General features: G+C 47.6%; 1 protein-coding gene across 1 annotated transcript in view; it reads left to right on the top strand.

Moving 5' to 3' along the window:
- Positions 1-27,778, top strand: part of SH3RF3 (SH3 domain containing ring finger 3) — a 321,767-nt gene that overhangs the window by 43,493 nt on the left and 250,496 nt on the right. The window lies entirely within an intron of this gene.

The following is a 27,778-nucleotide window of genomic DNA, read 5'->3' as shown; positions in this document are numbered from 1 at the left end:
GTACAGTACTACATAGTAAATGGCAGACTTATGTTTCAGCAGTTTTTCCACTCTTGTCCTTTTCCAGTGCCAGGATCCAGTCCAGCACGGCACATTGCATTTAGCTGTGTAAGAGTTTGTGTGAGAAAAGGACTCCCCTGGTAAACACACGCACACACACACACACACACACACACACTACAGTAGCACAGAAAACTCCAAGATTCAGTCCCTTTCCTGTCTAATCCATATCATATTACTGCTTTTGCTGATTTGTCTTCATTAAAAGTTGCCTTTTTACCTTTCACTCCTACTTAAGGACCTAAAGAAGGTGGCTATTGTCGAATATTCCAAATCCAAATTTCCTGCACAGGCCTGAGGCCTCCCATGCCCTGAGTCCAAACTTGGTTCTGCCTGCGCTCTCCTCCTAGGTCACGAATGCTAGGATTGAACCCCCTCCCTTCTTTTATTTTGGCTGTTTGTTTCTTTGCGTCTTGGAGCATACTTCCTCCATGCCACTTTCCAAAGACCATTTTCCCATGACCTACGCCCCCTTTTTATGTCCTGGCAGGAATTTAGTTTACATTGTTAGCATATTCTCTGGTTTTCCTTTTAGGTCTTAGAGTAACCACATTGTTGTGGCTGTAAGGGACTTGAGTGGGCACTGATGCAACCACAGGCCAGTTCAGAGATGTTTACTCCTTGTTCAAGGGAGGGAGAGGTTGAAAAAAACCCAAAAACCTCTCCGTGGAATAAACACATATAAGGCTAAACCATTTTTGAAAAATGTGTAAAGGCTGTACCTCTTGAAGCATGAAGAGGTCTGTCATTGTCCGTTTTCTGCAGCTATAATAGAAGGTCAACAGAAGTTTAGTTGGCTCACAGTTCTGAAGGTCAGAAGTCCAGTCTGGTGAGAGTCATCCATGGCAGGAGGCATCACATGGCGGGCGGACACACATGCACAGGAGAGAAACGGGCCCAAACCCCCTCCTTTTATAATTAGCCCACTGCTCAATAATGTCATTAATCCATTGAGAAGGGCAAAGTTCTCATGACCTAATCACCTCTTAAAGATCCCACCTTCTAGCCCCTCCATGCTGGGGATCAAATTTCTAGCCATAGGCTTTGAAAGACATAGTCAGACCATAACGAGGTCCCAGCACGGTGTCTACATAGTCTTTATCTCACATAGTTGGGTGTTTTTTTCTTCCTGGATATGCTTGGATCATAGAAGGCACATGGGAGTTGCACAGGAAATATTTGTCGGATGAACCAATGAATAAGGGGATGAATGAATAGATAAATGGTGGCTCCAGTTAAATGCTTTGTGGCTAGGCTGGTGATCTTTTCCTTGCTATCGTCTACTATATCCGTCTAAATATAAAGTGATTACCACTTTAAGTGACTTCCCATTTTTCCTCTTTGAAGATAAGGAAAAAAGTGTCATTGCAACTTAAATATTTGAATTTCTAGGCATGAAAATGGGATACTCAAATATCTGCTTCTAACATTTATTTCATTGTGCATATTAAATCATACAAAGTATTCATTACATTTTTGCACTCATGTTTCATAAAATAATTTCATTCAAAAATTTTCCATGAATCATTGACATTGGAGTCTTTGTTATTACAGAACCCCCTTTTGGATCTCCTAAAGATTTAAAAAGCTCATCATCCTTCCACATGACTGTGTTGTGAGACATATTTTCTAGTTACTTTTATCCCAAGCAATGAAGACTGGTTCATGCAAGATTTGAAATTAACTTTTTTTTTTTAAGGGCTCTTTAGGGGGTTGTCTGTAATATTGACTAGGACTTGGAATTGCAGCCCCTTCCTCTTAAGGTAATTACTACAGCTGTGTTTTTTGTGTCTTGTACATTAATTCTCAAAAAGCACAGCCCAAGACCACTACTGACTTAGTTTCAGGCTTGTGTGTTTTCTCTAAATGCTGCTTTGGTGTTCTTAGCATAGTTGCCAGTGGGAGATTCTAGATGCCAGAAGTGAAAAGCGGGAGTGGGGGAGGGAGTGTGCTTTGCAACATGAGAGTCTGCACAGGGCACCCAGGAGAAAGTGGATCCTCCCTTGATGCTGGGTGATTTTAGAAACTCCCACACTTTAAAGATCAGAAAACTGAAGCCTGGAGAAGTTTCAGTGGCCGTTTGAAGGCTGTGCCTTTGTGTATACACCAAGACTAGAATATTTGTGTCTTATCCTAGCTCTTCACAGTTTAGCCTTGACTTTTATTTTTTAATAAAAGAACCTCGAAATTGACTTCTTCTTAGCCTATCCATCTGTTCACTCTTTGATACTGAAAATGTACAGCTCACTCCTGAAAACAAAACCAGAACCGATGCAATCTCTCAGCACTTTCCGACACGGGAGTGTTTGACCTCAAGGGAGCTCTGTCAAGACAGCAATTATTTATATTCTTCACATGGAAGGAGACAGAGCCCAGAGGGGTTGAATTTCCTGTCCCAAGGCCCATGCCAGGCACTCCACTGTACTGTCACTGGGCCATTCTGTCTGGGGCCTCACCAGATGAGTATGAGCTCTCGAACCTCACAGATCTGAGTCCCTGCACTTGCCAGGGACAGGCAGGTGAGCGCCCCAGCCTTTCAGAGCCTCTTCCCTGTAGCATGCAGATGTAATGGTCCTTCCTGGGGCTAAGTGACACGGTGTGTGTTGATGTGGTGCTATCCCAGGGTGTCTCCATCTCTCTGAGGATGTGGTATTCAGTTGAGCTGGCATAGAAGTTTCCTGTCCTTCGAAAGCACCTTCAGGTACCTCAAGGTGCTGCTAGGGCTGCCTTGGTTGGTGGCTGTGATGTTTAGGAAAACCTCTATTTCCAGGGGGGCCTGAATTTCTGTTCTCTCTCTTGAAAGTTCTGGGAGCTTCTTGGATTGGTCAAACCAGTATTAAATCTATCTCCAACTGAGCAAGTACATACCCTGTTTATAAAAATAGTCACTTACTGCATAAAAGCCTGGAGTTTCTTAGCAGAATGAAAGCAGATATAGCAGATATGGCCTGTGCTCTGGCAGTGGCAGGGCCCCAGCCAGGGGTCCGGTCAGTGTCCTGTCAGGGTGAGAGGAGGCCCTGAATCATTGTCGAGATTTAAGACCCCTTGTCCCAGGTTGCTGGGTCATCCCTATCCAATCCTGGGGTGCTCCTCTACTTCCATGAGTTTCCTTTGGAGAATGAGCAGGCCTCCTTGAGCCGCTCTGGCTATCCCTCCCTGCAGCCTCTCTGGCTAAGGCCTTTCTCCCAGGGGTGCATAGGTTCCCACTGGGCAGGACCTCCAGGCTGGGGTTTGTAGGCTGGGGAGTTGTGCCACATTCAAGAAGGTATATGACAACCCAATGGAGCAGTTGAGTTGTCCAGGAACTGGGCAAAAGTTAATGTTTGCCATTGAGGCAGGTCCCAGGTGATAATGGCCTCATCAAAAAAATGTATACATTTCCATCTAGTTCCCCTTGAAAACTATGAAGAAAACTGTGTCTGTGAAAATATTCACAGTGCACCACTAGCAAACCCAGTTCAGACCTGGAACACACTTACCCATTTGTGTATTTCCATTCCCTTCGCAAGGGCTGAGTTATGCCCTAGAGGCAATAAAATGTGATTAGAGTGTAATATGTTTATTTGGGTTGCATCTGGGGCATTTTTCCTGATCGTTAGAGCTTTTCTCCTGTTGGGAATTGAAGGGGGTTATTTTTCCATATATTGATTGGGTGAAGGAATAATTTGACAGGGACATGTTATTGGGAATAAGTTCTTTCCTAATGGGTGAGAATAAAATCCCACATAAAAGGAGTTCAATGTGTGTATGTGTTTTTTTTTTTTAAACAATAAAAGATTGGATTGTTAGAGCATCAGAGAAGAGTGAAGACAGCTGTGTTTGTTTTCCTTGGGAACCTAAATAAAAAATCCTGTTTTTATTTCTTGATCTGAAGAGACAAATTAATTTAACAAAGTAAACATAGGACGACATGGCATTACTTGAGTCACAGAGCACGCTGAGGAGTGCGGATGTCACAGGACACGGAAGGACTTCCCAGAGTGATGGGGTGCTTTCTGTGTTGTGGGCAGGAGTTTGGTCTTCTTTGGCCCTCGGGATGGCAGAGAGACCTGAGCTGAGGTCCTAGACAGGACAGCCGAGGACACTCCCGGGTCACCTTAGTTCACTAGGCACAGGGCTCAGTGGAAAATTGTTTTCTGGGGAGGAAGTGGGTCATTTTAGACAGACTAAACTCCTCCAGGATTTTATATTACCATTTTAGAGGATTAACTCAGCACACCAGTTCTTTAATAATTAATCTTCTGTGTCAATAGGGGAAGTGAGGCAATGGTGTCCTGTAATTGGGGAAGTTTTTGTGCCCTGTGAAGGGGCTGGGCCCTGTCAGTGTAGACGTCATCTGCTCAGGTTTGAGTCCTGTGGGCCACCCCCTGTGGCTGTCGGCCCCATGCTTCCCGTTCTTGCCGGCGCCAGCCTGGCCTTGGCCATCCTGAGCATATTTCATTCCATTCTCTGGGTGGTTTTTTCTCTTAGTCACTGGGATGGCTGTTTTGTACTTAAGCCAGTGTTGTGGCCTGTGTTTTGCATTCCCAGGGTGGTTTTAACTTCAGAAGAGGATGGGCCCTGTCTCTGTGTCCTTGAACTTCCCCTTTCAATCATTTTCCTGGCATTTGAAAATATTACTGAGGCTTCTGCTTTAGCTTTGCTGAAATGAGAGTGAAGATGATACAAGGAGTACGAGGGGCTGTCCTCAGCCTGCACAGGGTTGATTGATATAATCCTGATGGCAGCCCCAGATTTGGGTACTGCCATCATCCCCATCCTGCACATGAGGATGCTGAGGCCCAGAGAGGTTGAGTGTCTTATGTAAGGCCACACAGCAATAAGAGGCAGAGCCTGGATATGAACCTAAGCAGCTAGCCTTTGAAGCGTAAGTGCATCCCTGCCATAAGCTGGCTGCCATGTATGAGTTCCAGGAGTGCAGGACCAGTTACCCAGGCCTGGATTTAGAAATTTATTTTTGTCTGATATTTCCAGCAACTACTAAAGCAAGCACATATTTCTCTGGCCCCAAATTCATTAAATGATGATTCATATTTGTAGTGGAGTTTTGGATTGCGACAGAGGGCCTAAGAACACCCCATAGGAGATGCATCTTATTAGCTTTTCTCCTAATAAAGGAGCCCCACACACAACTTTGAAGTGAGCACTTTCTTTGGGGCATATCTGTGAGGACTGAGCAGCCTGTGGGAATAACAAGGCACCCTGCGGATATCACTGCAGTGTTTTCCACCTGCTACTTTGTCTGACTTTGGGAGGCATAAAGGAAAGGCATAAAGGATCGCTCCATCATGGTGACCTCTGCCTTATGGTTCCCCTGGGGGCTGGATCACCACAGGTCCCATTGTCTGTGTAGCAGGCCAGGACAGAGTGTGTACACTTTGCCCTCTGGGCTTTGTGGTGTCCTTGGGAGTTCATCATCCATATGAAAGGCCATGTCTGGAGAAGTGGCACCCTAGTCATCAAGATTGCATCTGTATGGAGAATGTTCTTCTGAGCAAAGTATCACAAGAATGGAGGAAAAAGTATCCAATGTACACACCCCTATTATGAAACTAATTTATACCTTTTATATGAAAGCTATAACCTAATAACAACCTAAGGATACGGGGAAGGGGGAGGGAGGAGGGAATGGGTGGAGAGAGGAGGATTGGAGGGATCACTTCTGAGGTTTATCTTACAGGGGTACAAGTGTATTTTTCTAAGAGTAGAATATGAACATTTTAAAACAATAACTGAGAAAATGACATGAAGGCTCTGTTGACCAGTTTGATGGAAGTATTTCAGATTGCATGTGAAAACCCCACACTGTAACCCAGAAGTGCATTAATGTACATAGTTACCATTCAATAAAAAAAAATTAAAAGAAAAAAAAAGATTGCATCTGTAGGGAGAGATGGGAGCCCTTCCTGTCTCCAGCAGCCCTTGCTGTGTGTCAAGGGTACAGCTATTGACCTGGCCTGTACACCTGCAGCTGAAATGCAGAGCCCTTGCATTTGGTCCCCTCTCTGCAAGACCATATCACACAACATGGTGATTGTGGTCCATGTGCCTTTTGAGACTCTGAGAACATCATAAAAGCAAAGTATTACAATTTGTTTTTTTTTTTGACAGCCATGAATAGATTAAAAATCGTTCCCACTTTCAGGCTGCTCCTCTGACCTCAGTGCCAGGTGAGGTGTGTTTGTTTCTCTGGAGCACTGTGTAGCAGCTGGCATTTAGTCTCACACCTTTTTCTTTGTGTAACATAAAAAAACAACCTTGAAAATGTTTTTAAAGTGATCTTCAATCTGGAGAATAAAAACTTCTGAGGCCAAGAGACAGCTCTGTCTCTGTACCACCATCTTCCAACTCCCCACAGAGCTGGGAGCCCAGGGAGTATTTAGGTGATCACTCTAGTTGGCACCTGCTGGCTCTGACGCTGATACAGGTCTAAGAAGAGCTGGCCTCATGGCTTCTACTAGGCTGTGACCTCGCTGGCAGTGTTGTTTCTTCTAGGATGGAAAACACTGCTTTACAATAGCCCCAGAGATAGTGTAGCCTCAGGTGTCTTGAGATGGTGTGAGGCCAAGCTCAATCTGGAGTGACCTGGCCCTGGGAGTTCTAAATGTCATTCTCCACCTGGTACCTCCCTCCCCACCCAGTGGATGGCAGAGGGGAATTGATGTTTTCAGCCCTTTACTTTTATGTCACACTGCTTGGAGAAAAATGACCATCTCAATCTGATTACAATTTCTCCTCAAAGAGCATTTTACTTAGCAAACTAAAAAAGCCTTATGTTACTTGCATTAGTATTTTTCATTTTTAATTCTCCCCATCAGTTTAATGTATTGTTAATAATCAGAATTGAATTTAAAAGCCCAGTAAAATTTACATTTAAGTTTGCATCATTATCCACTGTCTTTGGAGCTTTGGGCATCTCTGTCTTCTTCAGATTCCCCCAAAGTGATACTACTTCTCAACACCGATTAGCGTTCTCAAGCCAACAGTGACCAGAGATTATAGTGTTAGGCATATCCCGTGGTAGGCCTAAGGTTAACATGATCAGACTTATGCATTTAATTGCATAATAGATACCTCCATGAAGTTAGATGCAAGCACAGTTGGTGTTTCTTTAACAGATCTGTTCATGGTTTATAATGGTGGAAGTCGGCAGAACTAAAAATAAGAACAAACCTCTAAGTGCTCTTGGACATGGTAACTGTTACCGGTTTAAACTTTTCCTGTGATCAGGTGGGGGTGATTCTGTGCACGTGAGCTTTAACAAAAACCACGATGAAAATCTTCTTTCCCTCTATTACAGCCAAATCAGCATCTTATTTTTATAGGTTGTTGCTGATGGTTTGTAATCTTCCCAAATGTTGATTTTGTTTCCTGTGGAATTGTATAACACCTGAGTGAACAGATTGCTAATGGAGATGGGTACATTGCCAGGCTCCCATTACACCTAATTATGTTGCAGTGACTTGCTGAAATTTTTCTTATTGTTTTATTTCCACAGACTATGTGCTTTCAAAATAAGCTGCGGATTGTTAAATTTATTCACTAGGTGTTTGGTGTCTCTTGCCCTTTTCCAATGAAATGACCCATAAGCCATGGAGTGGGATCACCAACAGGTGTCACACAATCCTGGACTCCTGTTAGTTATTTTTTAGGGAGTGTTCAATTCAGAAAACATTCGCTAGAACACTTACGATGTGCAAAGCATTATGTGCTCCACCTAATGAGGAAATGTAAAGAGTGCAGTAATGTCTGCCTGCTAGAAAAGCACAGGTTTGTGGGGGAGAGAACCCTGATTCATTCCAGTAATTCCATTAACAGAGGAGTCAGCAAATCTTTTCTGCACAGGGCCAGAGACTAAAAATATTTTATGCTTCTTGGGCCACCTACAATCTAATCTCTGTTGTTGAAGCTGCAAAGTAGCCACAGACAACATGCCCATGAAGTGGGGACCCAGAGGGAAGCATGCAAATGAGGCTGGAGGGGTCCTGGTGTGTTGTCAGCAGGGTGGGAGGAAAGACAGTGAGGATGCTGCCTGAGGGAAAGTGGACAGAAGGGCGGTTTCCTGAGCCACTGCAGCCAGAGGAGGGCTGTGTGATGATTCTGGAGGGGCCCTGAGGTCCCCAGGAGGGCTTGATTGGCTCACTGTGTCACATACCTATCATGATTCCTATTTAGAAGAAAATACAGTCATTTCTAAGTCAGTGAATGTAACCAGTCTGCACTGTTGACTCAGACATTTCTGACCCTTGTTCTTCACAGCCTAACACTAGGTCTGGCTGCCAACCCACAGGAGGGGCTGGGCCTGCCCTTTCTGAGTCTACCCTGGGATTGCCACTGCTTCCCAGTGGTAACACCTGTTTTTACATGAGAAGTTGGAATTGAGGCATGCCTAGGCTGTCCCATGGTCATAGCCGGGTGATGTGCTACTGACCACGAATGATGAGTGTCTTTCTCATCGTGCATCCTGACAGTAGAGGAAGCCACGACCCAGGTGTCCCTGGCTGGGTCAGACTGGGGCAAGGATTCCTCTTCTCTGTGATTATGAAAAGAATACCCCCTAAGGGCTATTCCAACTAGCATTTTTGAAATCTTTATTATTCGTTATTATTTTAAAACAAGATCCTTCTGCCTAACGAAAACAGTTGAAAATGGTACTTCCCTGACAGATAAAAGGGGCCTCATACTCCAGCATTTACAACCACCCCCACCCTGGGCCCTCTACGCCAACCCCTGTAGTCATCCGGGGGGTTGCAGTCTGAAGAACTTTGAATTTATGTACTCCTGCCTTACATTGGACACTTTTTTCCCCATTCTTGAGATACTTTACTAAGAAGAATGTGTTGCAACTCCATCTAGGCACACTCATAGGAATGATAAAATACAAATATAGTCTAGCAAGGGGGAGGGGAAGATGGAAGAGGGAGGGAAAGGGGAGAGGGCGGTTGGTGGGAGGAAGGAGGGCATGTGGTGTGTTCTTCCCTAATGTGCACACTGGAAGGGTATTCCCCCCCAGGGGCTCTCCTACAACTTGAACTTTACCTTGGAAGTGAGAACAATGTAACCTAAAAATTTGTTCCCTCACATTAATTTGAAATAAAAAAAAAAAAAGATGTCAAAATTGGTTAATTTGGGAGTCAGGGTTCTCCACCTGCCACCCAGTGTTGGTTCTTTGAGAGAGGTTTGCCATGCAGTGCTGTGTGTTCAACAAGCTGCTTACCCTCATTGTGACTCTGTCTATACCTAAAAAGGGAGCTTGTCTCTGGCCCTTGGTCTCACGGGATGTCAGGAGAACTCATAGCTTGCTGGAAAGTGATTTGAGGTACTTGGATACAAAAAACAGGAAAATGAATTTTTAAAAAATCTCTTTTGAACAGGTATGATTTTCAAAATGCAGCATACTTAGAATGTATGTTACACATAGGAGACATTAACTTCACTTTTATTAAGAGGAAATTCACTTCGATTATTGGAAATTTAATTTTCATTAACCTGGCATACCAGCTGTACAGACATTGGGTGATCTCTGTGCCTGTGGTGTGCAGTCCTTACGTTGGATTTCCATCTTGAAACTGGGCATGGACTAGTGCAAGGCAGAAAGAAGCTGTAACTAAGTACATAGAAGGTAATGCAAGCAGGCATTCCATCTACAGAGCAAGGCTGGAGATGGCAAACTATATTTTTCAAGGATTTAAATTTTAATATCTGAAAACTCATTTCAATCCCTGGGGCCTCCCATGCTGCCACCTGTGGAGGTCACAGCGGTGACAGAGGAGGTCACCCTTTGAAAAATATGAATGGGTACTGGGATGAGTTCAGTCCACTGCACAGCTTTTGAGCACCTGCTGATGTGCCCCGGCTTTATGAATTTTCAATTTATGACATTCTTCTGGTGCGATGCCAGATACTACCCTGGTAGCTGTAGTTCCATTAAGGGCGATCTGAAAAAAGGAAGGCATTTCGGTGAATACTCCTGTGACCTGGAAACCTGCTACTTAGAGAAGTTGTACGGTACATCCACTGGCAAGTGTCAGTGCGAAGAGAAATGACTTAATTACTTAGCATGGTTCCAAGGTGAATAAATACAGGTAATGAGTTTAACATTATGAAGAACAATTTCTTAACTCTTACAGCAATTGGATTTTGGATCCCTAAGGAAATGCCAAAGGTCTCACATTTTAAGAGAACCGGGATCAGAGCACTCCCTGGGAAGATCTGCTGAGGGAGTGAGATGCACCTTCCTGGCCATTTAGGTACTATTTGTGCTTTTTTCTTTTAATAGCTTTATTGAGATAGAATTCATGTACTGCATAAGTCATCCATTGGAAATATACAATTCAGTGATTTTTAGTGTATTCAACAGGTATGTGTAGCCGTCACCACCACGGACAGGGCATTTTATCACTCCCAGGAAGCCCCATTCCCTTCATTATTGCTCCAGCTTCCAGCAGCCTCCTAAGTTTCCTTGTTCTGGACTTTGCTGTTAATGGGGTCATAGGGTAAATGGCCTTTTGGTATCTGCCTTCTTTAATTCACCACGATGTTTTTCGAGTTCATTGAGGTTGAGGTATGTGTCACTCACTTCTTTTTAAGGCTGAAAATACTCTATCACAGGGACTTGCCACATTTTGTCCATCCATTCATAAGCTGATAGACATTGGGCTGTTTCTAATGATTGTGCAGAAAGATAAGTCTAGCACCTACATTTTGAGACCTAAGTTTTTCTTTTTCTCATAATTACAGGATAATTAAGAAGAAAACAACATTTGTGTAGTACTTAGTGCTTTAGAAAGAATACAGTTCCTTGTTAAATCCTTGCCTGACCCTGGGGTTAGATTTTCTGATTTGACAGGGTTTGGAATGTTATGAAACTTGCTCCAGGTCTCTGCTCCAGGGAATAGTGATGTCTATTTAGGGTCCACCTGCCACACTCCTTCTGGTACATCGGAGCAAGAAACTAATTGCTCAGAATAAACTTTTGAAAGTTTATTTACTCAGCCTGTGTTTGAACACAATGTGCCAAATCTCGATGTCAGTTTATTGTAATGAAAATTCCCTGAGACACTTGACTGATGGACGGCTGCTGTTGATGAATTGTCCTTGAACATCTCCATGCCCTTCCCAGCACTCTCTTTAACATTATGAAGAACAATTTCTTAGGAATCCCTAAAACAGGCGCGTTCTAGAACATAGCATCCATCAGACTCAAACACAGGTGGGCACTTAAATCAGGAGCTGCCAGTCTGGAGTTTCTCACCTGCGGGAGCACTTTCTGTGATGTCCCTGGCTGTACTCTGCTTCTCTGAGCCTGAGTTTCTCGGGTAGCTGGCGGCAGTGGTATAACAGAGGAGCTCATGGATGGTCTGGCCTGTGTGACTCTGAGAACAAGGGGCATTTACTACCTACCTGGGAAGGGGTGCATCTGAGTCCCCGGGCATGGAGCCCTGGACTGAGCAGGTGGGCTGGTTGGGTCACGTATGCACAGGCACCTCCTCTCCAACTATACATGGGTCTGGAGAGAGAAAGTCATTCTGTATTGACTAGAATTTAAGTTTTCATTGCAGCAGGTGACAGGCTTAGTTCTCTGCACCTCACAGACAGCCCTGCAGGCTGGAGGTCCTTGCTGATGCTGGAGGCAAGTGCTCTGCCTAGGTGTGGCTGTCAGGGCCTCAGAATGGTACAGAGCTTTCCACCTGCTGCAGAGAAAACCTCTAGCTTGCTGCAAACTCAGGTCTGTTTGTTTTCATGCTGTTTGTGTGGAGAAACAGGGTGGGATTGGGCAGGGTTAACTGAGGGATCCTTGTCTGTGGTTTTGGAGGAAACACAGAGTTTAGAAATGAAATAAAACTGGAAAGGGGGGACAGTTTTTAAGGGAGCCCTAGTATTTCGGTTCCATGATGAAAAGGAAAACATTTCACAAATACATTTGCAGCTGGCAGCTGACTAAAAAATAATGGAGTGAAAATGCCAATTTGGTTTTCTCTGGAGTAAGGGAAGCTTGTTGGACATAGGGCTAGGTGAGTGACAGAGGCCACCTTCTGCAGTCTGCAGGAACTGGGAGGGGACCATGAGAGTCTGACAGCTGGGACAGTGCACCAGGGAGTGCCTGGAAAGGCGGGACACCAACCAGGCAAAGGGGCTCTGAGGAGCAAACACTGGTGACCAGGCTGGCCCCTCTTGCAGACACCAGTGTCTGCTGCTCACTCCTGAGTGTCTATCTGGCCATCAGCATCCCCAACTCTTCTCAGCCCAGCCATTTAAAAAGCTATCAGTTTTGTTTTTGGAAACCCACACTCTTTGGAGACCTGCTTAATTAAGTTCCATTTACACCTAACCCTCATATGCTTGGTGGGTGTCCCTTCTTGGAGCTATTTTTACATTGTTTTCTGGAATGATGCCTCTTTCCCCAAGCAGCTTCTGACCGAGTGCCAAGTACTTCCAAGTTTGTGTCTTATTTTTCTGAGCATTTGCTATTTTTGGTTTTTTGGTACTCATTTGACCTGGACTTCTGATAAGGTGCTTTAAAATAGCCTTGGGTGGCTGGCCCCCTGGACTTACCGGGCACTTTCACATGCCTGCTGCTCATCTTTGCCCGTCCTAGCGTGGAGGACAGTCACACATTTGAATGGTTCTGTCCTTTCCCATCCACCTTTGGGTTTGTACTGCTGTAGTCTCTAGCATCCTGTCCTGCAGTGAGAAGGGCCATGTACTGCGTCCATCTTTTGGGCCTTCTGCAAACACACCAGAAACTTCCACATACATTCTGCACCCATACATCTATAAGCGCATCTGTTTTTTAGGAATCCATGTGATGCTGAAGGGCCCCAGAGGGGACTCAGACTGCGTAGCTCAAAGCCTCTTTGGTAGGATAAGGTGCAGAGGCCAGTGGGCATCTGTCTCACTCAGGGTCACACAGCTGATTAGTCATAGCAGGGAAGCTATCTGGAGTCCCTGTCCACTCTTAAGCCTGTGTCAGAGGGTTTTGGGGGTATACTTGGTCATTGGCCCCTCTGGGAGGGGTGATGGAAGAGACTGTCCCGCTGGCCTGGCCCAGTGGGCTCCAGGCACTGGGCTGTTTACAGTCATTTGTCCTGGACTGTGTGGCTCCCCTTACCCATGGCCTGGCATTTGGCTGTGGCTCAGGTCCTGCCTCTGGTCCTCACTGTTGTCTAGTCCTGTGCCAAGCAGCCTCTACTGTGGTGTGCTCTGGAAGCTCTGCTCTGCCCCACTGCCCTGCCAGGGAGAAGGTGCAGATGATCCCTCTCCAGTCTGTTTGGAGAGTGTCTATGACTCACTGCTTAGCACACCTGCTGAGAAGGCTGCAGGCTTGTCCTTGTGCAGGGCTGGCCCCAGTCACATAGCTGGACATAGAACCTTGAAGCTCTGGAGCATTGCTGGGATGTCCCCTAGCCCTGCTGGTTGAGGTCAATGAGAGGCTGGATATGAATCCTGGGCTGATATGCACCTGCTGGGTGGAGGGGACTGGACCACACATCTTGTGTCCTTCCAGGGCCACTAGTGGCCAAGTGAGGCCAGGCCTTGGGCACAGAAGGTACCACTGATCATAGTCTGACTGTGGCCTGCTTGGGGCACAGCTTATGGGGGATTCCTTGAGAGGCAGAGGTGGGCCCATGGTCCCGGTCAGAGAGGCTGACAATGCTTGCTGAGCAGTGTGACAGCTTCCTTGGCAGGGGCTGCCTATGCTGGGCACTGGCACATTCAGCCCTACCATGCCCTGTGGGTAGGAGAGGGTAGGGGTCACTGTTTCCCTTTTCTGCAGATGAATTCCCTGAGGCACAGAGGTGGGAGAACTGGCCAAGGATACACAGCTAGTCATGGGCAGAAGCTGGGTTATGACCCTGCAGGCACCCCCTAGCCTGGCAGGTGGTGGTCTCTGTGGATTTCCTGTCCATAGCTGCGGAAGCCCAGTGTCCATGTGTGGAGCCTGCCAGGGCATTGCACTGGCTCAGTGGGATGCAGGGATGTGAACTCTGCTGGGCCTTATTCTAGGTGGTCTGCTTTGCCTGACACTGGAGGGCCTGAGAAGGAAAGGGCTGGCCCGTGTGGTGCCCAGCCCTCCTTTTGCTACCTGCAAGCTCCTGGTCCTCAGGAAAGTTGCTCACTCTCTCCTATCCTGGGCTTCTCCATTGGTAGGTGGGAGAGGATGAAGCTCTCCTCCTCCCAACTCATGAGACTCCTTGGATGCCCAGGTACCCACAGGAGCTCCAGATGCAGGTGTCTGAGCAAGAGCCCTGTGAGGGGCCTCCAACTTGGGGTTTAATGCTCTGCATTTACTGTCTTGAAATTCTTTGTAATTTTATCTGTGAATTTTGTTTTGAGATGTGCATGGGGAAGGGAGCCTGGAGCCCTGCAGGGCCTAGTGTGCCTGGCTAGATCTGGGTGGTGGCCCAGGCACCTGTGAGGCTGTGTACTGGCCCTGCTTTAGGAAGCCCAGCATGAAATAACAAATTAGAAAAGGCTGTGGTGGATTGGGAGAGGGACCACAGAAGAAAGGAAAAAGCCATATTTTTGCTTTTTGCTCAAAAGACCTGGGACTTGGTTTTGTCTTGGGGCCCACAACCTGTGGAGCCATTTACTCTGTCAAGGTGATGCCAAGAGGTAGGAGAGGCTGAGGGTTTCAAGGAGTCAGAGTTGTCATAAGTAAGGGGTACGTGTCCAGCATAGCTGTGGCTAAGTCCAGCCCCCTGCCAGTGGGTGCAGTGGGTCAGGGCCCTGTTGGCTTTTCCAGGCAAGCAGACTGCTGTGGGCCCAACTCCCTTGGCGGGTGAGGCCTGTGGTGAGTAGCACACTTAGGGCACAGGGATGCTATTCCTGATATTTGTGTACTCTAAAAATTAGTGTTAGGAGGCAGAGCCCTGGACACAGGGATGGCCACATCAGGACCTCCCGGGACTATAAACAGCATCACCTATGTTCATTGTAAATGGAAGCAAACGAATGAACAAACCTGTGAGATTGCAGCCTCAGTGTCTGTGTGGCAGTGAAATTTATGACCCTAAGGAATAAATTCTCAACAGTGTAAAACAAGATTACTTTAAACATTCATGTGACAAATGCCCTAAAAATAAAACTCAGCAAACTAGGAGGCATGTGTGGAAAGTGGAGGGGCACAGACACTGCCTCCAGGGTACCCTACCCACCACAGCATGGTAGATGCCTCTGTTACTCAGGCTGCCATAACAGGATACTACATGTTGGATGGCTTAAACAGACATATATTTCTGTAAGATGTTATTTTTCACAGTTCTGGAGGCAGGAAATTCAAGATCAAGCTGCTAGCAGATTCATTTCCCAGTGAGGGCACTTTCTGGTTTGCACATAGCTGCCTTCTTGCTGTGTCCTCCCCTGGTGGAAAGAGTGACAGTTTTTCTCATGTGTTTTATAAGGGCACCAATTATATTTGTGAGGGCCCCCCCATGACCTAATCACCTCCCACAGGCCCTGCCTCCCAACAACATCTCCTGGTGGGTTAGGGCTTCAATGTAGAAATTTTGGGGATACACAAATATCAGTTCACAGCCACAATCTTAGGGCTTATGCCTCCAGGGGACATTTGGCAATGTCTAGGGACAGTTTGAGTTGTCCCCAAAGGGGGACATGCTTTCAACATCCTGCAGTGCACAGGACAGTCCCACCACAGAGATAGATCATTGGAGCCCAGAGCAAAAACTCAATATTTTTCTTTCAAACAGCCGTGGAGTATGTCTCTGTGAGATGGAGAGACTATTACAGATCCTCCCCACGTGCTCTTAGATGCATGTGCATGGACTATCTCCACTTTATAGAAAAGTGAATGAAAACCTCCAGAACACTCTGTCAGCACAGATACCTGTGCAGGCCCTCCCTGCCCATAGAGCCGGGCTTTGTAGCAAGGTGCTCACAGCAGGGGTCTGTCTGCTCAGAGACCTTCATACATGCCTGCAGCAGAAGGCAACAGGGACCACCTGCTCTCTGCAGGCCCCTCCACAAGGCTGCCTGTGGTTTCCCTTCCTCTGCCTCATCTTTCTGGGTTCTTTCCCACCCTCTCTGATGGCACCTGCATCCCACCTTGTCACCAGGGGTGGCTCTGACCTCCATTTCTCATGTGGTTCTGTATGCTTGGCTGGGGGTGCTAAGCCCCGACCTGGCCCATGTGTGTGGCCCCGTAGGGCTCCTGGCCTCAAGCTCCCTCTTCCAGTCACCCCAGCCCCTCTCTGCCTGGGTGCTGACGGCTTCTCCAGGGGTATGTGTTATTGGGTGTCCCCATCCAGCAGGAGACCCCTCCCCGACCCAGCAGTTCCCTGCCCCCACACTCTGGTCTTTGCTACCCTTCTCTCCCCAGTATCTAAAACCTGGTCCTTCAGGGCAGGCTGAGCACAGAGTGAAGACACAGGGCCCTTGTTTCAGGTGGGTGTGAGGCCTTTCAGTCCACTGTGGTCTCTCAGTTCCTTGGCCTGTCATGGGGTTTTTCTATTTTCTATTTCTTGTCACTCTCCTTTGGGCCCCAGATGTTATTGGTGGGGTGCACAGCCTTGCAGTGCCCAGAGCACACCTGCACAGGCCCCCAGCCTGCTTCTGGGAACAGATTGTGGCAGCAGTGGCTAGGTGGCTGTGGGGACCCAGATGGAGTTTGGAATCTGTCACTCCTGAGGGGAGTTGGGACCATGTGAGCCGAGGCTCCAAGCTCCCAGCAGCTAAGCTCAGGGTGTCACTGTTGTCTCTTCCACTCAGCTAGCCACTTGCTCTCAGATGGCTAGACTGACTGCACTGGTCTTCCTGCAGCCTTTCCAACATGTGGCTGCAAGGAGTGTGTCCTCAAAAGATGTTTAGTGTCCTTTGTCATTGTGCAAAGTGAAATTTGTTTGCCTTCTACTTGAAACCTACTGCAGGCAGGCCCCAGCCCTGCCCTGGCATTGCTCCTGTGGCTCTCTGATCTGTGTCCTAGAGCTGTTGGGGACTTATACTGGGCTCTGGACCTCAGCCTCCTGCTTGGGGTAAACTGTTTCTGTCTCTCACCTGCTAGGTGCTGAGTCTGTTTCATTCCACCTCTCCCTGGAGGCCACCTTTACCTTGGACTCAGTCTCCCCTCCCTGGTTTTGAAGTTTTTTCTCCTCCTCTTCTAGGTTTGAGTTATCTGGGGTCGTTGTCTGGGGGTCCATGCTGGCCCTTTCACATCCTGGCTGTCGTGCTGTATAGTCATAGTCTCAGGAGTGAAATGTCTGCTCATTTGCTCCCCAGCCAGCCAGCACTGCAAGTGCTGCACCGTGCACGGGAGTCACACACTGCTCAGCACACAGCCATGGGCATGACAGGTCTGAGCATCAGTGTGAAATAAGCTTTGGGAAACCGGCATAAATGCTGCTCCTTAAATGGGAACATAACGCCCTCCCTCTGGAGAGAATTATAACCTGTGTTGCTAAGTCTCCCACCAGTGCATCCAGGACGTCTGAAATCAATACGAGGGTACATGGTGTCAAAAAAAAAGAAAGTGGTTGGGAAGCAGATGTTTTAATGAAAGTCACCTGGTAATATAACCGAAGAAAATAGGAAACACAGGCTACATTTGGATCTGCCTTGGAGCCTGGCTGGGTTGTGCCTGCACTGTTGGGAGCCTCCCCTGGAGGTGATCTCATCCACCTCCTCACTTCAGTGGAGGACTAAACAGAAGCATTTATAGCTGTAGATGAGACCAAGGGGAGAAGATGGCCCACCTTCTCTCCTCCTTGCTTCTGGAGCCTGTCTGCAGACAGGGAGGTGAGGCTGGGCCCTGCCTGGCCTCCAGCTCCCCAGCTGCTGTGAGCCACCTGCAGAGAGGCTCACCTTCCAGGTGCAGTTACAGCAGGTCTCAAAGCCCTGTGGAGGGAGAGCTGGGTGACCAGATTCCCTTGAGATTGTGTCTCAGCTGCTCTAGGCACTTTCCATCCTCTGAGTTTTAGTGATGGGACACTGTTATTAGCTGAAGGTAGTTGTATTTTTTTAGTTGTGTCTTTTCTCCCTGCGTTCCTGGGCTGACACTGTTCCTTATGGTCTGGCTCACTGGTGAACACTTAGCACAGTTATTCTCTCCCCCTTTCTTCTTCAGGAAGTCAGCAGAGATTATTCGAAGGAAACGGAATTCCTGTTTCAGCATGTGGACATGGAGCGTTGGCCCCATGGCCCAGGTCCTGGGCAGACAGCCAGCATACAGCCTCAGTGAGCACCTTCCCTCCTGGGGCTGCATGCCCCCATCTGGAAAAGCTACGCAGCAGCCCCTGCTTCTGGGGCTATGACAGCCCTTTTTGTGCTCACTGGGGCTCTCAGGCTCCTGCACATGTTTAAGCAAAGGGGAGTAGAGGCCCTGTTCCTGGGAAAGGGCCAAACTTTTAAGCCTTATTTGCAGAATTTGTATGGGGAGCACCTGCTTGGCTCTTTAGCATGGTTTTTATTTTAGAGTGTAGGTCCAATGGGAGGAATGAAAACACAATTTCACCATGTACATGATGGAGCTGATCTTCTCCTGTCATGCTGGCTGGGGACACAGTCCCTGCCTGGCCCTGAGGTACCTAGAAGGAAAGACTGCCTAGGCTGTAGGAGCTCCGTGCTGCCCTCTGTGTGGGGACCATTGAGGATTATGGGTGCTTATGTTCAGAATGGCCAGGCAGGAAGGGCAAGGAGTGTCTCCAGAGAGCTTGGATATCCTCATGAGTGGCGGCTTAGCTGTGATGAAGGGGCTGTGATGGCTTCCTTGGGCGAACTCTGCAAAGGGTGGGTGCACTCCACAAAGGGTGAGTGCACCCCCACAAAGGGTGGGTGCACAAAGGCAGAAATGCTGTCTGATCGTCAGTGCCGCCCTGCTGTGAGGTACATGCCCTGGGGTAGAGGTAGAGGGAGGTGTCTCCTGTCCTTATGATTGTGGCCTGGCCCTCTTTGTGTCTCTGCCTCCATCATGTTCTTGAGTTGCTTCTCAGTTCCAAAGTCCCATGGCGGCTCCTTGCTGTCCCAGAGTACAGTCACTCCTGACCCCAGGGCCGTCCAACCCCGTGGGACACTGTTCCTTTGCATGCTCATTGTGGGAGAATGAGCACATGGCTCTGTGTCTCTGTGTCCCACATGCTCCACTTGTGTGCATATCTCACCCATGGCACAGTGCATCTGCCAGGCCCCTGGGCAGCCCTGCCTGCCCTTCCCTACACATCTGGGCTCCTGGAGCATTTGCTCTGTCAAGGTGCCTCTTCTCCTATGGCCTTCCTGTCTCCATGTGGCCTGTGGGCACTCTGGGCAGGGCTGTGATGCAGACACTGCTGTGGCCTGGGGCCTCTGGGCGGAGTGTTGTGCAGGCTTGAGTTGCCAGCCTTGGTGTGTGGGGTGGCTCTGCTAGTGGCCGTCTGAGCGGTCTGTCTATGGGAGGGTGGGGGCGTGCGGAGAACCCAAGTTAGCCCCTTGCCCAAGGCTGTCATGAATAGGGAGACAGGAGAGAGAAGCAGTCAGTGAAAGCCTAGCTCTTCTCTCTCACGCAGACTCAGCTGTTAATGTTACCACCTTCCCTCCCCTGTCTGTCCATACATCTGCCTTGGGTGAACTATGAAACTTACTTTCAGATGTCCTGCTGCCTCATCCCTGATACGTAGGGCATATGTTTCTATAGAATTGGGCACTCTTTTATAATGCTGTTATCAGAGAACAAGGTCCCCTATCTTTCCAGCAAGTCGGTGTCAAATACCAGCTCACATCTGGCGTTTTCTGATTGTCCTTTAAAAATCTTTACTAGTTTTTGTTCAAACTAGGTCCTCTTATTGCCTTTAGTTACTCTACCTCTTTATTCTTCCTTATCCTAGACCCAGGTCCCTACAGTAGTGCTGTCAATCAATGCACACATACATGTCTGCATTTAGCAGAGTCCCCTATGTACTTCCAGGTGCCAGTAGTACCTGCTCCCCCTATGAGTGTGACAGCCTTCCACATGTGGCCACAGCCTGCTGGTAGGTGGAATGTCCAGTGTAGTCTCCTGAACTTTGTTTTTCAAGGTATTGACCCTTTGAAGAGACCAGGCCAGTTATTTTGAAAAGGCCCCATATTCTGGATTTGTTAGATTGTTTCCTGCTGGTGCCAGTTAGCTTGTTCTTGGTTCCCTGGATTTCTGTAGATGGAAGTGAGGCTAACCTAAAAATTTACTGTGTTCTAGTTAAACAATTTTGGAAGCCTGCCTTTTAAAGTAGAGCAACTTAGGCCTCTGTGCTCAGCTGGAAAATGAATTTTGAGGTTGGGGGAGGTCAGGCTGCTTGGGGTGGGGGGAGGAGGCCACCTGAAGAGTCACAGAAAGTGGTCAGCAGTGCTGGGCCCCTCTGCCCTCCTGAGAGTGAGGTGGGTGTGTGCTTTTGTGTCAAGCAGCCTACCCGCCAGAGGGAGGCAGCCCCTCCTACGTAGCTTTCCTTGTGGCCCCTGAAGCCATGGGATTGTTTGAGACAGGGAGGCCACCCTGTGTATGGGAAATTCTCCAAAGTTTTCTCCTCTCCCCTTCCCATTTGTCCATAGAAACTAACTGCAGGGTTGTGAATTATTTCGTTGTACTTAAAACTAAAAGTAGGTGTATGTTTCTCTGAGCTCCATGTGCGGATTCACGACTGTTGACCCTTCAGAAGTGTTTCAGGGCCAGACTGTAGCTGGAGACCCACTTTGTAAACTGTGGCTTGCATCCTGAGATAGGTGCCCTTTAGGTCTCTGAGGTAAGCGTTTTAGGACTCGAATGTGTGTGCAGGTCCTGCTTGGTGTGGAATGTCATTCCAGGGACTCGGCAGGGTCAAATACTTGAGGATTCTTAGTGACAGGCACTAAGGGCCATTTAATGCTGGCTTTTGCTGTCCCCACACCACTGCTCAGACTTACCTGAGATTATTCTCAATATCCTTTTGGCCTAACCAACGGCTGTCCACCTGCATCTGGGTCAGTAATTCTCCATTTCCCATGCTGCGGGGGTCTGACATCAGCTCTGGCGCCCCTCTCTTTGGCCGAGCCCTGTGCTTGCAGGGGTAGGAGATGTGAGTGAGCCCTTGGGCCTGAGGCAGAGCCTGGCCTGGCCCATTTGGAGGAGGAGGTCTGGGAGCTGAGTAGGTTTGAGAAGAAAGCAGATGGGGTTACAGGGGGTGAAAAGCCCCAGGTGACAGGTGAAGTACAATGGCGACCAGAGCTCAAGTGCTGTTATTTTATGACTATGCTGTGTCGTCTTGTGTAAACAGAGAGGTGTGTTTACAGCAGTTCATTCTTAGGAGCTACAATTATTACTTCTGGATAATTTTGGTGGATGGTAATCATTAGAGTAAGCTGCGTGTCTGATTAAATAAAGAATTTGTCTCTAATTTATGCCAATTTAAAGATGTCTTCTGTGTTCTCTTTGTCTCTGGGGGAGGGAAGCAGGTTGCTATGGAGACAGCATAAGAAACAGTGACAGGCACGAAAGCTTAGCAGTCTTGATTTTGGAAATATTTGTGATGTAGGTAATTATATATGTAATAATGTTATGCAGCAGAACCATTTGCCTTTGGAAAGATGAGTGTCATGGAATTTTACAGTAAAATGGTGTTTCTCTTAGGAATAAGAAGCTGTTTGTGGGCTGTTAGGATGCTGAAACTGTGGACAATAAAGATGCAGTGGAGCCCTCAAATTGTTTCCAAGGGTGTCATTGCTGCATGAGGTAATGTGCCACCTATAGGGTTTGGGAAGCTATTTGCACTTGGAAACAAAACATTTACATAGCGAGACGTACCTGAGACTGCATTGAGTATTTAATGTTGTAAATGGACTACATCAACTGTACTCAAGTTAATAACTGATTTTGATCAGTTTTAAATAGCATCATCTTCTTTCTGTCCCCCTCCTTTTTTTTTTTTTTTTTATTAAACTAGATCTTATATCGTTTGGGGACCAATTTGACAAATTGACATATGGCTGTTTCCCACCGTTCTCATTTTCCCAGGCCTCTCAGCTTAGCTTTGCTGTAATGTGGCATGTTTTCTTTTACTCATATGCACTCCACCCCCACTTAAAACTTACAATAACATTAAAAGAAAATGAAACTCGAGCATGGGACTTACTAAATTTAAGAATTTAGAGTGTGGGGATGCCACACTCTCGCCATGATCATCCCTGTGTACTAGCTTTACCTGTGGCAAGATCATTGGCAACAATCGGAAGGCCTATGTGGGGCTGCTATTATAGGCCAAGCACACTTGCACCTGATGGAAAAGTGTGCTGGAACCCCTCCTCTCCCGCTCCCACCCCACTTGTTGTGCTGACCGTGGGCAGTCAGTGCCTTGCCCAGGGGTCATTCAACTGAGGGATCAGGGGGCTGGGAGTGAAGCCTGACTCCAACATATGGTTATGCATCCCCTACTCTGGAAGGAACATCTAGTATAGATCTTTTAGAACAACAGCAACAAAACCCCAGCAAATGTGTATTGAGTGCCAGTAACAGGCACTGTACTGGACACTCTGCCTTCACAGAGCTTACAGTCTGGGTTTGAGCTTTGCTGAGATATCATGTGACTGTGCAGAGGTCTGCAAGTGGCTCCTCTAGCAGAGCCGAGGTTTTGGTTCAGTCTTAGTGTGGTGGATCAAGACACCACGGACGCTCCTGCCATCTAGAGGTGAGGCATAGCCCCTTCCCTAGAATGGGCTCTGTGGTTGCCTTGATCAATAAAATAATGCAGAGGAACCTTCGAGCCAGTTTCCGTCCCTGGATCTTCAGAGACTGGCAACTTGGCTGTGCTTCCTGTCTCTTGGGATATTTGCTCTTGGGAATCCATTGTGTGAGGAAGCCCAAGCAGCTCTGTGGAGAGACCCACATGGAGAGGCGCTGTGGCACCCAGCTGATTGACTTAGCTAGCTCCATGGGAGTGAGCTACTTGGAGGTGGAGTTGTCAGTCCTGTGTGGTCCACCTGCAGCAGAGATGAGCTGTTGCTGACAGGTCTTATTTAAGGTACATGTCTGTAAGCAGTCAGTTGACTGCTGTTATTTTAAGACAATAAGTTTTGGGCACATGTGTTATGCAGCAATGGATAATTAGAACACTTAGTTTTGTTTTATTTAACCCTGTACGGTTGCCTGGGAAGATCCTGTTAAACATCCTCATCAGAGGAAGTGAAGCCAGGGGATACCTGCTCAGGAAATCTACCTGGTGGGCAGATGTCTGAAGGATGAGATGTATAGGAATCTCCAGGAAAAGGCGAAGTTAGTATCATTTTCTCTTACTGATCTAGAGAAAGCCAATATGGCTATACAGTGAAGGGCTACAGGATCTCGGGCATTAGTCACAGGTGCCTTTGGTCACAGGGAAGATGAGATCTGCGCTCACATGGAGTTCAGCATTGACAGGGACAGTGCCGACCCTGACACCTATCCACGCAAGCTTTCTACAGCAGAAGGTGCCTTAAATCAAATCCATAAATGTTGCTTATCTTTTCCAAAATGGTCCATTTGGAGGAAGTCTTTTTGCAGTGCAGCCAGCGTACTTGATGTGCTAGTCTGGGGTTCTGTGTTACACAGTGACATGTGCTGGTTGTCCTTATGGTGATAACCTTGACCCCAGGCCTTCTGTGGGAAATGCATCCAGATCTTTCTGTGCTGTCATAGTTGTGGAGCTGAGGCTGATGGTCTCATATCCTGTGGCATTATGTGACCTATTTCTATACTGTAAGAAAACAGATCTTCAGAGTTGGAAGTTCCCTTCTGCCAGGCCCTGTGCTGGTGATTTCAGTGACCGTGACCAAGTTTTCTTAGCCTGAGTGGTGTGCTGGCAAATGTTTAATAGCCATATTTCTCCAGAAAATAGGCCTGTGCTGACAGCATTTGCCCAGTTATGGGGTGTAAATACTTCCCATCATCGCAGATTCTGTGCTGTGGCAGTGTCACCAGGCAGGATCTGTGTATACTCGGTTCTCCTACGCTGGCACGAGCCGGCCCCTCGTGCAGTGAGGGGATGCGCACAGTTTGCCCTGTGGGGTCTGTGTTGTGTATCGCTGGAGGAACGGCGCCAGCTCTCATGCGAGCCGTTTTCCTTCCCTTTGTGATTTCTATCCACTCCTCCTTTTTGATGTTAAGATAGTCTTTCTTTCATGAGTTGGTGGTAAGAGTAGATGATTTGTTCAACTCCTGTGCCTACTTGATAGAATGACAGATTGGACACTCTGTTATTTCAAGATTTATTGCTATTATCATCATTATGATGATAAAATATACATAACATAAATTTTACTATTTTTAACCTCTGTAAGTATGCAGCCCGATACCACTGAGTACATTCACATGCTGTATAGCCACCACCACTATTCCAGACAACACCTTTTCAACTCTGTCTCCATTAAACCGTAGCTTCTGTGGCCCCCATCCCCTGCCCCTGGTAATCCCTAATCTGCTTTCTGTCTCTGATTTTGACTAGTCTAGGCACCTCACCTAAGTGGAATGATACCATATTTTTGTTCTTTGTGACTGACTTACAAGATCAGATAATTAAGTTTGTGAACTCATCCTAGAAAAAGCACTACACACCTCACTGCAGAGTATCACTACAGTCACCTTCCAGGTACTCCCCTTGGGAGGCTATGCATCAATGCCAGTGCCTAGTCTACCCCTCAGAGCAATCTTGAACTCTTTTTCTGGAATGACCATCAGAGCTGTTACTGTACAATACACAAAAGCATGCAACAACAATAATGAACGCCACTCAGCAAGACATCACTACACTCGGACATGAACACAGCTGTGAGACGCTGTTATGCCAAGGTTATGAAATCTTACCTAGTTGTTTTTGCAGTGCCTCCAACATGAGTGCATAGTGACAAGTTCACGAACTTGATTGTCCTACTTCCATATAATAACAGCTCTGATGGTTATTCTAGAAAAAGAATTCCAAAATTGCTTTCAAGGGTGGACTAGGTGCTGGCATTGGTACATAGGTTCCTGGGGGGGTGGGGGAGTACCTTGCAGGTCACTGTAGTGGTATTTAGCAGAGAGATATATAGCACTTTTTTAAGGACAAGTTTGAGAACTTAGTCGTCAGACCTCATATTTCACTTAATGTGGTGTTCACAAGGTTAATCATGTTACAGCATGTGTCATAATTTCCTTCCTAAAAATGCTGAATAATATTCCATTGTATGGCTAGACCACATTTTGTTTATCCATTCACCTGTTGACAGACATTTGGATTGTGTCTACCATTTGGCTATTGTGAATATCACTGCTATGAACATGGGTATACAATAGCTGTGTTCCTGCTTTCAGTTCTTTGGGGTATACACCTAGAGGTGATTTTCAAGATTTTTAATTTAACTAGCTGATGAACTCCGGAGTGGGGAGCATGGGTCTGGTCTCAGCACCTGTTAATCTGTGGGCATAAGCCCAGAGAGGCTATGGGCTGTTTTCAGAATTGCCCAGGAAGTGAGAGGCCTAGTGGCTTCTAGAGCCACATCCTTGAGTGACACAAACTCCGCAGTCAATGGAACACATGGGGGTTCACGGAGCTCACAGCAAATGGCCCATGCAGGGCTGAAAGGGGATGAGGGTGGGTTTTCCTACACTGGCTCTTCCTTGGTGCAGGCAGAGAGAAATATTTTGTATTAATTGACTGCTTTTCTAACAAGAAGGACCCATTTTTAAAGAATGAGTCACTACAAAACAACAAAAAAAAAATGTTTTATATTTAAAAATCTATTTACAAACCCTAGGTGAAAACTGTTTTTTAAAGGAAAAACAGTAACTCCACTTGGCAGGCAGTGGCATCACCGCCTCCTTTCCCGTTGGCCCCCCCTGCAGGGCTGGCAGGATTGGAGGGTGGGTGGGCAGGTCCACCTGCACAGCTTTTTCTGTCCTCAGTGTGTGGGGCTTGCTGACAGCCTCCAGCAGGTCTTGTGTTGCTCTGGCCTTCTGAGAACGTGTCTCTTTCAGTTAGGCATCCGTTTAGTGTGTATGTCTGTGGGTCTTTGGGGAACACAGGGCTTGCAGAATTAGGTGAATTAAAGGGAGGAGGGTGAGCCCTGCTGTAGCCTAAAAGCTTGTGGGAGCTTCTCCTTGGCCGGGATAAGTGACAGCTCCTTAAGTGGGGAGGATGCCCACATTTGCAGCAGGGGCTGGTTACAAGCCCGGGTTTTGTGTAATATCTTTATTAATGATTCTGGAAGCAACAGTAAACAGCCATTTAATGAAATTCACAGATGATGCTAAACCGGGAGGTGTTATAAACAGCAGAGAAGGCAGAGCCCTGCAGAGGGTAGAAATATGGAGAGGAAATAGCCCAGGCCTTGTCTGAGGAGGAAGGGAAGGGGAGAACCGGGCCTCTGCAGTATGTATCACAAGCGTAGGTATAGGGAAGCTTGGGGCCACCACAGAGAACAGAGAGAGGTGCTCAGAACACCAGGTTGTGGGGAGTGTTTTATGGACAGACATGGAGATGGCCTTCACGTCTCCCAGCTCTCTGTGACCCCTTCCTAGAAACCTGAAGACCAATGAATAAGCGATTGAGCTTTGGTGCCACTGGGCTGGCCTCAGCGGAATTCCAGGGCAATGCTGAAACTTGGAACATGAGCCGCTTCCATCAGTGGACAGGTTGGCTGGTGTAGCTTGCCTGGTGGTGGCTGGGACTATGCCCTGGGTTTTGTGCTGTGGTTTTATTTGGCTTCCAGCTGAGCTGTCAGAGTGTCAGGCCACCGGTGCTGACGTGGAGTGTTCCTCCCCTTCTCCTTTGCTTTCCCTACTGTCCCAGTGATATAAGGCTGCCCAGACAAGGCTGAGTTGCGGGACGGGTGGCTTTCCATTCTGACAGAGGAGGGGAGGGCTGTGTTGGCTAGTTATAACTGATTATAAATCCCCCTGGGGCAGGAAAAACAACACAGGTGTCAGGAAGTGAGTGCATTTGTAATCATGGTAGCAGCCTAGTGGGGCTTCTCCTGGCTGGCTGGAGGAGCGAGGCCCAGCTGACGAGCATGTCTGGGAAGGACATGGAGGTCTTGGCCCCCAGGGAGCTCCCACTGGGTGGGGAAGAGAGATGATTGGGATATAGTGGATGAAGACCGGACAGACATCTGCCAGGCATCCTGGGGGTCCCTATCCACAGGAGGGCAGAGGTGTATTCCCACGGGCAGATGGCACAGTCTTGGGGAAGGTCAGAGGAAGCTGGCAGCATAGTCAGGCAGATAGGTCAGTTGGGTGCTCTTGGCTGCAAGTAGTGAAAACCCAGCTGGAGAAGGTTGAAACCATAGGAAACTTAGTTCCACACTTGACAAGGACTCTGGGAGGAGGTAGGCTCAAGGTCATTCTGGGCCCAGCAATGTCATCAGGATGTGGATCTTCCTACCTCTCTGCCTACCACACCCTTGGTGTGTCAGCAGTGATAGACACAGCTCAGGCACCATGTCCTCCAGTGACTGCCCAGTGACAGCAAGGACAGGCCAGGGATCCTCAAGCTTCTCTCCTTCTTTAAGGGAAGAAGGTCTTCCCAAAGTGGCCAGCCCACCTCCTCTGTGTCTCGCTGGTCAGAGTCTGGTGGCAGATCTATAGGGAGTATCTGGCACCTGCTACCTCTGTCCCCAGGGCTAGGCACTTAAAGCAAAGATGGGGACATTGAGTAGACACTGACCTTGGCATCAGGCTGCACAGGTAAGCTGGGCAGGTCATGGGTGGCTTCATACCATGTCCAGAGCCCAACCTTTACCCTTTGCCTTGACTGGGACCATGGGATGGCTTTACATAGGA

Source organism: Otolemur garnettii, unplaced genomic scaffold (genome assembly GCF_000181295.1).
Source record: "Otolemur garnettii isolate 467f Iridium unplaced genomic scaffold, OtoGar3 scaffold00062, whole genome shotgun sequence".
NCBI lineage: Eukaryota > Metazoa > Chordata > Mammalia > Primates > Galagidae > Otolemur > Otolemur garnettii.
This window is presented reverse-complemented; position numbering and strand designations above follow the sequence as displayed.